Source organism: Podarcis cretensis (genome assembly GCF_951804945.1).
Source record: "Podarcis cretensis genome assembly, chromosome: 8".
In the NCBI taxonomy this organism is placed as follows: Eukaryota; Metazoa; Chordata; class Lepidosauria; order Squamata; family Lacertidae; genus Podarcis; species Podarcis cretensis.
Window position 1 is genome coordinate 42,478,872 of NC_137177.1, and position 12,292 is coordinate 42,491,163.

The following is a 12,292-nucleotide window of genomic DNA, read 5'->3' on the forward strand; positions in this document are numbered from 1 at the left end:
TCTCATTTGTTTGACATGAGATAGAGAAGAACCAGACTCTTCAGGCTAGATCCTAGCCTGTTCTAGAAAAGCAGAAATCCATGCCAGCCCCTTAGCAATCTTTCCTCCCCCCAGCTGAAGTCCCTACCAAAAGAAATATGGGAATGGGCTTCTTGCAAGGCTGAGCAAACCTATATTTTCAAACCTCTGATTTTGAAATATACTGCACTCTAAGGGGTTAAATGGATAAGACTTTGTGTTACCCATGTCTGAAAAAATACTCCTAATCTGTTATAATCAGCTGGTCCACACACTATAAATCTGAAAAGTAAACAGTCAATATACTCACAGAGAGTGTTATGCAGAATAGATTTCTTATCCCAGTACAGATAAGCCTAGAAGGGTGAATGGTTCATCTGCCCACTCTTTGCCTACCTGGGGCTCTCTAGTTATTTTGGACTACAACTCCCATTATCAGCCTCAGCCAGCCCAAAATAGCCCAGCTGGCTGGGGATGTTAGGTGTATTCATCTTGTCCTTTGGCGGTAGGGGGGGGAGAGACTTGTGGGTATTTTTGGATGAGAAAGGTTCTTAAATATTTACCTGTGAAGAGTTAACAACTGGACAATCCAAAGCTTTCGGCTAATGTTATAATCAGCTGCAGGTTCTGTGAGGTTTCAAGAGGCACTTTTTAAAAAGTCTTCTATGAATACACGGTGAATTGTTGCAAATGCAAGGAATCATTAGTAGTGTTTGAACTTCAGCAATTATGCACCTGAATTGTTAAAACCGCTAAAAGAGCTAAGATGGAAGTGCTGACAGCTGCAGTTACTACAAAGCACCCTAAATTGGTTTGCTAAAAATAAAAAAGCTATCAGCTTTTAGGGCTCTCCTTGGAAAATATAATGCGAACATCTCATTTGTATATCATGGTAGACAAGGGTACAGACTGATATGCATAATTCATTCTTCTTTAGTGAACCAAAAAGCCCACGCATGGTATGTAGCTATTTTCAACAGAGTTGCAAACATGGCTTTGCCATCAAATTCCAAACCTCAGCCAGGCCCAGGGTCAGCAAACTGCACCCCTAGAGTCCCAGAGCTCACACCTTCTCTGGGCTCCCATTTAAGCATTGCTTCCCCCCCCCCGCACCCCCAACACTCCAGTCCATTTTACAAAATTAAAATGGCAGACCCCATGGCCTGCTGTCTATTGGTGTGATGCTGCTGCTCCCTTCTGTAATAAGTCCACTGATGTGCAGTAGGGGGCACTGATCCACCAGAGAGTGGGCCCCCTCAAAGTGGCAGTCAGCCTGGATGATGGTGGCCACATGTTCTATATTACAGAAGATGGTCCTCTATTTGGAGGGCTGTCAATGGGCAGCCTGTATTTGAAGGGATCCTCTCTTTGAAGGACTGTTTGGTCCAAGGGGAAGGGAGAGGAGACACATCTGTAGCACCTGGGAGCAGAGTGAGTAGGCTCACCTGGTCACAGTGTTCGTCCCAATGGCTGCTGACAACTCTGATTCCCTCAAGATCATACCTAGTTCACATGCATGTTGTTGAGAGGACACTCAGCTAGCTTGGGGCGCTGGGTATGTTAAGTATAATTGTTTAATTGGCATTGAAATGGAAAATAGCTCTCTGTATGTGTTTGAATGTGTATTGCTGAAGGTTTAATATGGAAAAATCCCTTGAAGTTAATGAAGAGCTCTCTATGTACCTAGAATCATAGAATAGAATCATAGAATTGGAAGAGACCACAAGGGCCATTGAGTCCAACCCCCTGCCAAGCAGGAAACACCATCAGAGCACTCCTGACATAATATGATAACATAGGATGTTTTCTGCTCTCTCACGTGGTGTTTAACTTCAAATTATGTGAGAGGGTTTTCAGTTGCAAATCTCTGCACTTTTCTCTCAAATAACAGAGGATGTGATAGTGAGGTCTTTTCTGAAAATAAAACAGCTCCAGGTTAATGGAAGCTGTGGGGGCAGGCATACCTTTGATTTTAGATCTGTTTGGAGTTACTTTAAATTTGAAAGAAGGTGAAACCTGTGCTGAACATGCACATAATATTATGCAACTATTTGGATGTATTTGTTTTTGTATCTGTTTTGGAACAAGTTCTGTTAGTACAGCTTTTGAATCATATTTATGGACAATTTTTTTATTCCAAGAGAAGTCAGTTTTAATTCATCCTATTGCTTCAAGCTGTGCAATATTAATATCTACAGTAGGGCAGCAGGATACCAGACATTTCAGAAAGTCAGAAGAAAAATGCAGAATTGATGAGGACCAGATTAGCAAATCCTTTGGTCATAACTGAAGGCTACTGGGAAACAGGGCGGGGGGTGGATTCTTGTGAGCTTCTTTCCTCATTTTGAATATTAACTCCATTCTTCATTGTTTTCTTTGTTAAATAGTTTCAACGAGAAGGAGAGTGCTGGTATGCTACAGGAGCAGTGCTTTCCGCACATGGTGTTTACATGTTGAAGAAGCAAAATGAAAGAGGAGATGTGTGTGTGTGTGTGTGTGTGTGTGTGTGTTTGGTTGGTGTGTGTGTGTTGGAATTGCTCTTGATAAAAATAATTGCCTTCTCAGCCGGTGCTAATGTCTGTTTTGCTCAGCAAAGCATGACTCACACTTTCTTTACATACCAGGCAATTAAAATAAAATAAAATAAAAATGTCACGGTATATTCCCTATCCCCAATTGCACTTTTAATTAACTTCAATCTCTGTACAAGTTTGCCTGACAGAATTGCTAGGGGTGGGGTGGGGAGAAGAATTAAGGGCATCTGGATATTTATGCCTCACTCTAAGGTAAAAGGCAAAAGAACCCTGGATGGTTAAGTCCAGTCAAAGGCGGCTATGGGGTGTGGCACTCATCTCACTTTTCTTTCTTTTTTTTATAATATTTATTAAATTTTAGTTTAACAATAAAATACATAGATAATAACACAGTCTTTTCCAATATCCACGTTTCATATTCATCTTTGGACTTCCTCACAACCCTTGTTCCTGCTTTCTAAACTCATAAATATTACCAGCAAATTATTAACTTAATTTAATTCATATAGTATAATTTTCCAATATTTAATATCTCAAATTTTGGGATTTAACATACTCTTATTGAAGCTTAATCATAAAATATTACTTATCCACAATTTATCTTTTCATCTTCCAATTAAATTTAAATTTATATTCTTTATAACTAGTTTGTTGGAGCCATGTTTTTGCTAATCTTACATCTTTCTTAACATTCATACAATTTGCAATATTTTTGTAGATAGTCCTTGAATTTCTTCCAGTCTTCCTCCACCAGTTCTTCTCCCAGGTCTCGGATTCTGCCAGTCATCTCGGCCAGTTCCATATAGTCTATCAGTTGCACCTGCCATTCTTCCAGTGTGGGTAATTCTTGAGTTTTCCAGCTTTTAGCGATGAGTATCCTTGCTGCTGTTGTAGCGTACATAAAAAAGGTTCGATCCTTCTTTTGCACACTCTGACCAACAATGCCCAAGAGAAAGGCCTCTGGTTTCTTAAGGAAGGTATACTTAAATACCTTTTTCAGTTCATTATAGATCATTTCCCAGAAAACCTTCACTCTAGGGCAAGTCCACCAGAGGTGAAAGAATGTTCCTTCAGCTTCTTTACACTTCCAACATTTATTATCAGACACATGGTATATCTTTGCAAGCTTGACTGGAGTCATGTACCACCTGTATATCATTTTCATAATGCTTTCTTTCAAGGCATTACATGCCGTAAATCTCAGACCTGTGGCCCATAACTTTTCCCAGTCAGCAAACATGATGTTATACCCTATGTCCTGTGCCCATTTTATCATGGCTGATTTGACCGTTTCATCCTGTGTATTCCATTTTAACAGCAAGTTATACATTCTTGAAAGTATCTTAGAGCTGGGTTCTAACAGTTCTGTTTCTAACTTTGATTTTTCCACCTGGAATCCTATCTTTTTATCCAACTTAAAAACTTCTTTAATCTGAGCATAATGTAGCCAATCTCGCACTTTATCTTTTATTTTCTCCATACTCTGCAACCTCCAGTTATCTCCATCTTTTTCTATTATTTCCCAATATTTCGGCCATTTGGCCTCCATATTGAGTTTTTTCAGGGCCTTAGCCTCCATTGGTGATAACCACCTTGGGGTCTTGTTTTCCAATAAGTCTTTATATTTCAACCAGACATTAAATATTGCTTTTCTGACGACATGGTTCTTGAAATTCTTATGTATTTTAGCCTTGTCATACCACAGATATGCATGCTACCCAAATGCATTGTTGAATCCTTCCAAATCTAAAACATCAGTGTTCTCAAGAAGTAGCCAGTCTTTCAACCAGCAGAAAGCTGCTGATTCATAATACAACTTTAAGTCTGGCAGGGCAAATCCCCCTCTTTCTTTAGCGTCAGTTAATATCTTAAACTTAATTCTGGGCTTTTTGCCCTGCCAGACAAATCTTGAAATATCTCTCTGCCACCTCCCAAAACACTCCATTTTGTCCACAATCTGCAAAGTTTGAAACAAAAATAACATTTTTGGCAATACATTCATCTTAATAGCAGCAATACGTCCTGTCAAGGAAAATTTCAATCTTGACCAAACATCTAAATCCCTTTTAATTTCAGACCAACATTTTTCATAATTGTCTTTAAATAAGTTCCTGTTCTTCGCTGTTATGTTTACCCCTAGGTATCTCACTTTTTTAACCACATTTAATTCTGTCTCTTTCTGAAACCTTTCTGATTCTGAAGAAGTCAATTTTTTTTCTAAAACCTTGGTTTTTTGCTTATTAAGTTTAAATCCCGCCACTCGACCAAACTCATAAATCAGTTGTAATACCCTTTTAGTACTAGGCTCTGGCTCCTGTAGGGTCAAAACTAGGTCATCTGCAAATGCTTTCAGTTTATATTGTTTCGCTCCGACCTGGATACCTTCCACCAACCGGTCTCCTCTGATCATATTCAAGAGCACTTCTAGGACTGATATAAATAACAAAGGGGATATAGGGCAACCTTGTCGTGTTCCTTTTTCAATTCTAAACACTTCTGTCACGACATTGTTGACTATCAGTTTTGCCTTTTGCTCTGAATAAATTGCCTCTATCCCATTATAAAACCCCCGCCCCACTCCCATTCCTTCCAAATTTTTCTTCATAAACTTCCAGGAGATATTATCAAAGGCCTTCTCCGCGTCTATAAATATCAAGACTGCTTTTGTATTAATGTTTGTTTGCAAGAGTTCCAAAATATCAATAATGTTCCTTGTGTTTGCAAACAAATGTCTACCTGGGAGAAAGCCTGCCTGGTCCTTGTGAATTACTTCATTTAAGACTTTTTTAAATCTACTTGCTAGAATGTCTGCAAATATTTTGTAATCCACGTTTAGGAGGGAGATGGGGCAGTAATTCTTAAGTAATTCTTAAGTTGTGTCTTTTCAGTTTCTAGTTTGGGTATCAATGTGATGAAAGCTTCTTTCCACGACTCCGGTGCCTTCTTCCCCTCCATAATTTCATTGCAAACCTCCATTAATGGATGTATCAAATAGTCTTTCAATGTCTTATAATATTTGGAGGTAAGCCCATCTGGCCCTGGAGACTTGCCCAATTGCATGTTCTGAATGGCCTCCTCAATCTCTAATTGTGTTATTTTATAGTTCAGGATTGTTCTATTCCGGAGAGACAACTTTGGCAAACCATTCTTCTTTAGAAACTGTTCTATCTCTGATTCATTTTGCGGCCCTTGAGTATATAGTTGTTTGAAATATCTCTGGAAGGACTTTCTGATTTCCACTGGGTTCTGAATATTTCTTCCCTCAATTTCTAAATTTGTTACTGTATTCAGCTTTTGTCTCTTTTTCAGCTGCCATGCTAGCAGCTTTCCACATTTATTTGCCGATTCAAAGGATCTTTGTTTCATTAACTTAACTTTCCATTCCACTTCCTGATTTATCAGTTTTGAATATTGTGCTTGATAATGTTTGATTTCTCTTAATATCTCCTTTGATTTCGGTCTCGATCTTAACTTCTTCTCGCCTTCTTTAATTTTCTCCAAGATCTTATCTTTCTTATCATTCTGTACTTTTTTCTTAATAGTATTCTGCTGTATAAGAAACCCCCTCATGACCGCCTTACTTGCGTCCCAGACAGTTCTTTTTTCCACCGTAGTGTTCAGGTTTATCTCAAAATAGTCCTTCAAAGCTTTTTGGGCCTTCTTAATAATATCCTGATCTCTAAACAAGTTGTCATTCATTCTCCATCTAAAGGAGCCGGTTGGAGTTAATCTCATATCCATCTTCACCGCATTATGGTCGGAGCAAGTCTTTGGGCAGATTTCCACTTTTTTTATCTTGGGTGCCAGGCCTCTGGTTATCCAAATTTGGTCGATTCTTGTCCATGTCAGTTGGGCTTCAGAAAAGAATGTTCCTTCTCTTCCTAGAGGGTTCTTTGTTCTCCAAATGTCAATCAAGTCCATGTTGTCAGTCATTTCAAAAAATGTTTTCGGTAGTCTGCCGTCTTTTGTCACGTTTTGGCTATGTGACTTGTCCATGTTGATTGATACCACTCCATTCATATCTCCCATCATGATGATGTTATCATAGTCCAGATAGTCCAGCATAATCTCGTGCAGCTTCTTGTAGAATTCCGATTTTCCCTCATTTGGCGCATAAATTCCTAATAGCAAAAACTTTTCTCCTTGGGTCTGGATCTCTATTGCCAAAATTCGTCCTTGTTCATCTTTAAATAAAAATTTTGGTGACAGGCTCTCTTTTGCATATATCACCACACCTCTTTTCTTTACTCGATCCAATGAAATGAATTCTTGGCCTAATCTTTTGTTTATTAACACTTTTCTATGTAGCCTAGTCACATGTGTTTCTTGCAAGCAAATAACGTCCAAATGTTTTCGGTAGTCTGCCGTCTTTTGTCACGTTTTGGCTATGTGACTTGTCCATGTTGATTGATACCACTCCATTCATATCTCCCATCATGATGATGTTATCATAGTCCAGATAGTCCAGCATAATCTCGTGCAGCTTCTTGTAGAATTCCGATTTTCCCTCATTTGGCGCATAAATTCCTAATAGCAAAAACTTTTCTCCTTGGGTCTGGATCTCTATTGCCAAAATTCGTCCTTGTTCATCTTTAAATAAAAATTTTGGTGACAGGCTCTCTTTTGCATATATCACCACACCTCTTTTCTTTACTCGATCCAATGAAATGAATTCTTGGCCTAATCTTTTGTTTATTAACACTTTTCTATGTAGCCTAGTCACATGTGTTTCTTGCAAGCAAATAACGTCCAATTGTTCTTTTTTCAAAATATGAAATATCCTTCTCCTTTTCTCCGGAATGTTGGCGCCATTTATGTTCCAACTCAGAAGTTGCAGAGACATCCTGGTCAAATCTGTTATTGTTCTGGTAGTGGTATCTTTTTATCCTGGTCTACAGATCCCAGAGGTGTAGGTGTGGGTTCAGACTGTGGTCCAGCCCCTGAGGGTCTTTCAATCCCTTTCTGAAGGTCCTCTCCGTAAGTATTCAAAAATTTATCTCTGTCTTCAGCTGTTTTGATTTTGACCTTCTTCCCCCTGAACGTAAAAGATAGTCCTTGTGGAAATTCCCACCTAAAGATAATCAGGTTGCTCCTCAACAGCTTGACTAATTCAAGGTAGGTAGATCTAAGAACCAAAAGTTGTTTAGGAATATCCTTGTAAATCTCTGCTCTTTTGTCCAAAATTTCAAGTGACTTTCCGTAATGTAGTCCTAGTATTTTATCCCTTTCCTCCTTGGATCTCAGGGTAATCAAACAGTCTCTGGGCTTGTCCTTCCTTATAAGTTTTCCAAGTCTGAAAGCAGTCACAATTTTAAAGTCCTTTTCCTCCTCCAAAGGCCACCACTTGGAAAATTCTTTTGTTAAAAACTCAGTTAAGTTCCCTTGTTCATGTTCAAGTTCTGGTATGAACCTCAATTTTAGGTTATTTTCCCTGGCCCGAAGTTCAATCATAGACAGATAGGCCTGTTGTTCCCCAACCTGCTTATGGAGTGGTCTCACCTCCTGCTCCAATACTGCAGTTTTCTGAATGGCCTCCTCTGCCAATCTCCGATTTTCTACAGTGGATTCAGATAAATTGCTAATTGCTTGAGCGTTCGAAATAACTTGTTCAGTTAACTTGTTAACAGAGTCTCTGGTCTGATCAATCTTTGCCATTTGTTCATCCACCTTTTTATCTAGGCCTTCCAATTTTTCAAGTATTTTGTCTAATACTGAAGCAGTTCCACCTGCTGCCATATCTTCACCCGACAGCTGCTCACTTTCTTCTAGTTCCAAAACATCAGGGACCGATGATCTGCGCGGCTGGGAAAGTAAATTCAAAGTTGTTTGCTTTCTTCCTTTACCCGCTCTTGTTTGTCTCCCAGTGCCGCTCATTCCACTTCTGTCTGCGAGTCAAGGTCAAACTGAGTATGTTCTCATGGGAATACACAAGCCCATAAGATAAACAACCAAATAGGAGGAAAGGAAACCAAAAGGAAAGTCACATATAGTTGTAAATCCAAAAATCCTCTAGGGGGAGTCCACTTATATTGTAGGGAAGAAGTCAAATTAATTAATATCAGTTATTAAAATTTTCCAAGCTTCAATACTTTAAAAAGAATGTCCAAACAGCCTTTAATTTCTTGAAAACCCTTCAGCAGTTGTATTTAGCAGAGTTGGTCTCAATATATAACAATGTCTCAATAAGTGCAGGATGTAACAGTTCAGAGCAACAGTTCCATTTAGGCTCAGCTAATACTAGCTCCAGCAACAAAATATCAAAGTCTTGCAATCTGACAGTTCTGGTGTCTAGGCAGTCCGACTGCCTGGGATTCTTTATCAATTTGTAAATCCAACAGTGGAGGTATCACACAGTTCATAAATTAAAATAAAGCTTTCAAAAGTTAAGTCCTGAAGTAGCTTAAATAGGTGTGAGAATTGATTGTCCTTTGACACCTCTTCAAAGGCTCCAGACGTCAAAGCCTTTGCTTTAGATCTTAGGCAGTAGCAAGAGACAGACTTCCTGGTTACGTCTCTCGTTTTTAGCCAAATTAGCAAATGTTTGGTCCCAAACCTTATCTTTTCTTGTCTTACTCACCAGTTGTTGGTTCCAAGCCGAATGATTCCAGGAAAAGAGGACAGCGCTCGCCGACAGCAGCTACGCGGCTTCACTCCGCAGAAAGAGCGATTGACTCACAGCACCGCACCCCCTTCTACGTTCTGGAGCCTCTTACGAGGTCCCTTCTGCGTTTCGGGGAGCGCTCCTGGTGCCCGCCGAGTCCCATGGCCACAGGCTTACGCTGCCTGTGGTTTTCCGATGTGGGTCTCCGCTGCGCCGTAGCGGACGACCCGTTCCTGCGGAGCTCCCTCTTCGCAGTTAGAAGAGGGCAGCCATTGCCGGACGCGCCGCCTCCGGAAGTCCACTCATCTCACTTTTCAGGCTGAGGGAACCGGTGTTTATCCACAGACAGCTTTCCAGATCATGTGACCAGCATGACTAAACCACTTCTGGCACAATGGAACACTGTGACCGAAGCCAGAGCGCACAAAAATGCGGTTTACCTTCCTGCTGCAGTGGTACCTATTTATCTACTTGCACTGGTGTGCTTTCAAACTGCTAGGTTGGCAGGAGGCCTCAGTCTACAGCTCTCTCAAAGAATCACAGAATTGGAGTGTTGGAAGGGACCCAAAGGGTCAGCTAGTCCAAATCCTCTGTTGCAATAAGAATGCAGGAAACCAGCATTGCCCATCTAGAGAAGGAAGTGTGGCATGGTGGTTAGAACGTCAGACTAAGACCTCAGAGACCAGGGTTCAAATCCCCACTTTGCCATGAAAGCTCACTGGCTGACCCACTGTCTCTCAACCTAACCTAACCTCACAGGGTTGTTGTGAGGTGGGGAATAGAGTGAGGGAGAACTATGCGCACTCCCTTAAGCTGCTTGGAGGAAAAGTTGGGTGTCGATGTTGTAATGAAAGAATGAAGCAGATCCTAGAGAAAAGAAAATAATTGTCTCCCTTCAAGACAAGAAAGTTGGGGAAAAGAATCCTCTGCACCAGAGAGGAAGAACTGTGGCCTGGGACTGCCGGGATTTGTAGTCCAACAATGTCTGGATGGCCACGTTCTACAACCCTCGTCTTCCCTTCTCAGCCAATGAAACTCTTTCCCACCTTATCACGGGAGAGAGATTGACAAATAGGAGAGCTCAATGTGGAAAAGTAGATAGTGTGCCCTCTAGTGGCGGGAGAGGAAGGCACAGCAAGTTACCTGCTTCCCTGAAGCCAACACATCTCTCAAATAAACTCATACATACAATATAGCTTTCTCCTTGGCAGTTTTGCTCTGTACAATAGAATGGTGTGTTCCCATGGGGGGGGGGGAATTGAAATATGAAAACCCAGCCTTTCCCCCTGAAGTGGTACAATCCAATAAATGTTTCAGAACTTCGTTTTGTGTGTAAACTCGGCCACAAACATTTTAAATGTCCACTGACAAATGCCGGGCTTCCGCCAATGCCTCTTGTGACATGCATGAAGGTAAAGGAAGGGCACTTTAAGGAATTCATGCTTGCAATTAACATCTTTGCAGCTGCATCACCAGCTTTGGTGCTGCTGCCTTATTTCATCCCATTTAGACTTCCTTCAACTTAACGCTGACCTCTCCTTGTTAAAGGTTTTTGTGAGGTTTCTTGCTGATTGCCTGGTCTGTGTGAATCTCATCTGTTTTGAAGCATCCTCAAGCCATGCATGTTAAAAGCCTCTAGAGAACCATTAAAGCACGCTGTGTGCGCCAGAATGGAAATGGAACAGAGTCACTTTGTAACCAGTTTCATGGCTTTGACTTCTGCCTAAGGTGGCCATGGGTTCTACTTTCTGGAAGACAACCCTCTGTTTGCAATATGACCACAAATTACATGGGGATTTGGTTCCAAAGGTTCTGTGTATAGGTGAAAACACGTATACTCAAACTGTCCCCCCAAGGCAGAGAGTTCTAAAACTCTTTTCATGCTGTGTAACACAACGTACCCATGGCCAAGCATTTAGGGATAACAAAGACTGGTGACTGGGTACAGTAAATATATTATTGGCCTAATGTTGGAAAAGGCACCAGAGCCTTTTGTGAATTTTGTGAGGCGTGTCAGCTGGAATTGCGATCCAGCAGAACTTTCTCAAGGGCTTTTCTGTGTCCAAAAGAGAGGTTCAAGAAGGGTGACAAGAATTATCAGTGGCTTCTTCTCATCTCTAATCTTCACATACTTTAATCATAGGCTGAGGGAGGATCTAAATTAAGAAGGGATCAAGAGGGAAGATTCACGTAGGTGTCACTAACTGAAATATGCATGTTGGTGGGAAAAGAAATTGAAACATGCCCCATGTTAACATAGGCTTTCCAGCTAATTAGCATCTCTGGAAGAAGTACCAGGGGAGGAAAGCTACAAAGGAAATTGTTTCTGTGCGCATTCCGGCCAGACTCCAGAACTGACATCACTCACAAGCGTCACACTGGAAATGGAGGGTGTGCAGATGTTGCTTTCCTAAAAGATAGGGACCAAGCATCCCATTGACTTGAGGAGACCCAGATTAAAGAGTGAGCAGATTTGCTTCTGAGAGAGAGAGAGAGATCTGATCAACTCTGACAATCAGGTGTTACCATGGTAATGAAAGACTGTTGATTGCTACCCAACAGGCTCAGCCAGATTTGTTAGAGCACCCCCCTCCCTCTTTTCTTTTTCATTTTTTTCTTCAAAGCATGTGTTTGCATTCAGATATTATTCAGAGCCAGCACAGCAACTGATGCTGAAAAGTTCAGGCCAGACAGGTTTTTTAAAGTCTGGGAAATCTGTGCTTCAAATGGATTCTTGACCTACAGCTTAAACAAAGGAGATGGTAGAAAGCTAGAAGCTAGAAACACAGTACTGATTTAAGTTGGTACTGTTCAGTTTTCAGTTATGAATATGTTGTTTGAGTTTTGCTCCCTCTCTCCAAGTATCAATATGTAAAAGACTGAGGATGTTCTGGGATTTCTCTGCAGAGGAAGAGTCTACTCTACACCAACACTACTCCTGGATCCAACCCATTGTCTCTCTCCCCCTGGCAGCTGAATGTTACTTCAGCCCTGGCACTGGGCTAGTGTCTTCCATGACACCTGATGCAGCTGTTCCACTTTGCCTAATAGTAGAGCTGGCCCTGCACATTGCCCTCAAAACAGGAGGCCCCTGTAAGGTCACAAAGTCTAGACCAGCCTTTTTCAACTTTGGGTCCTC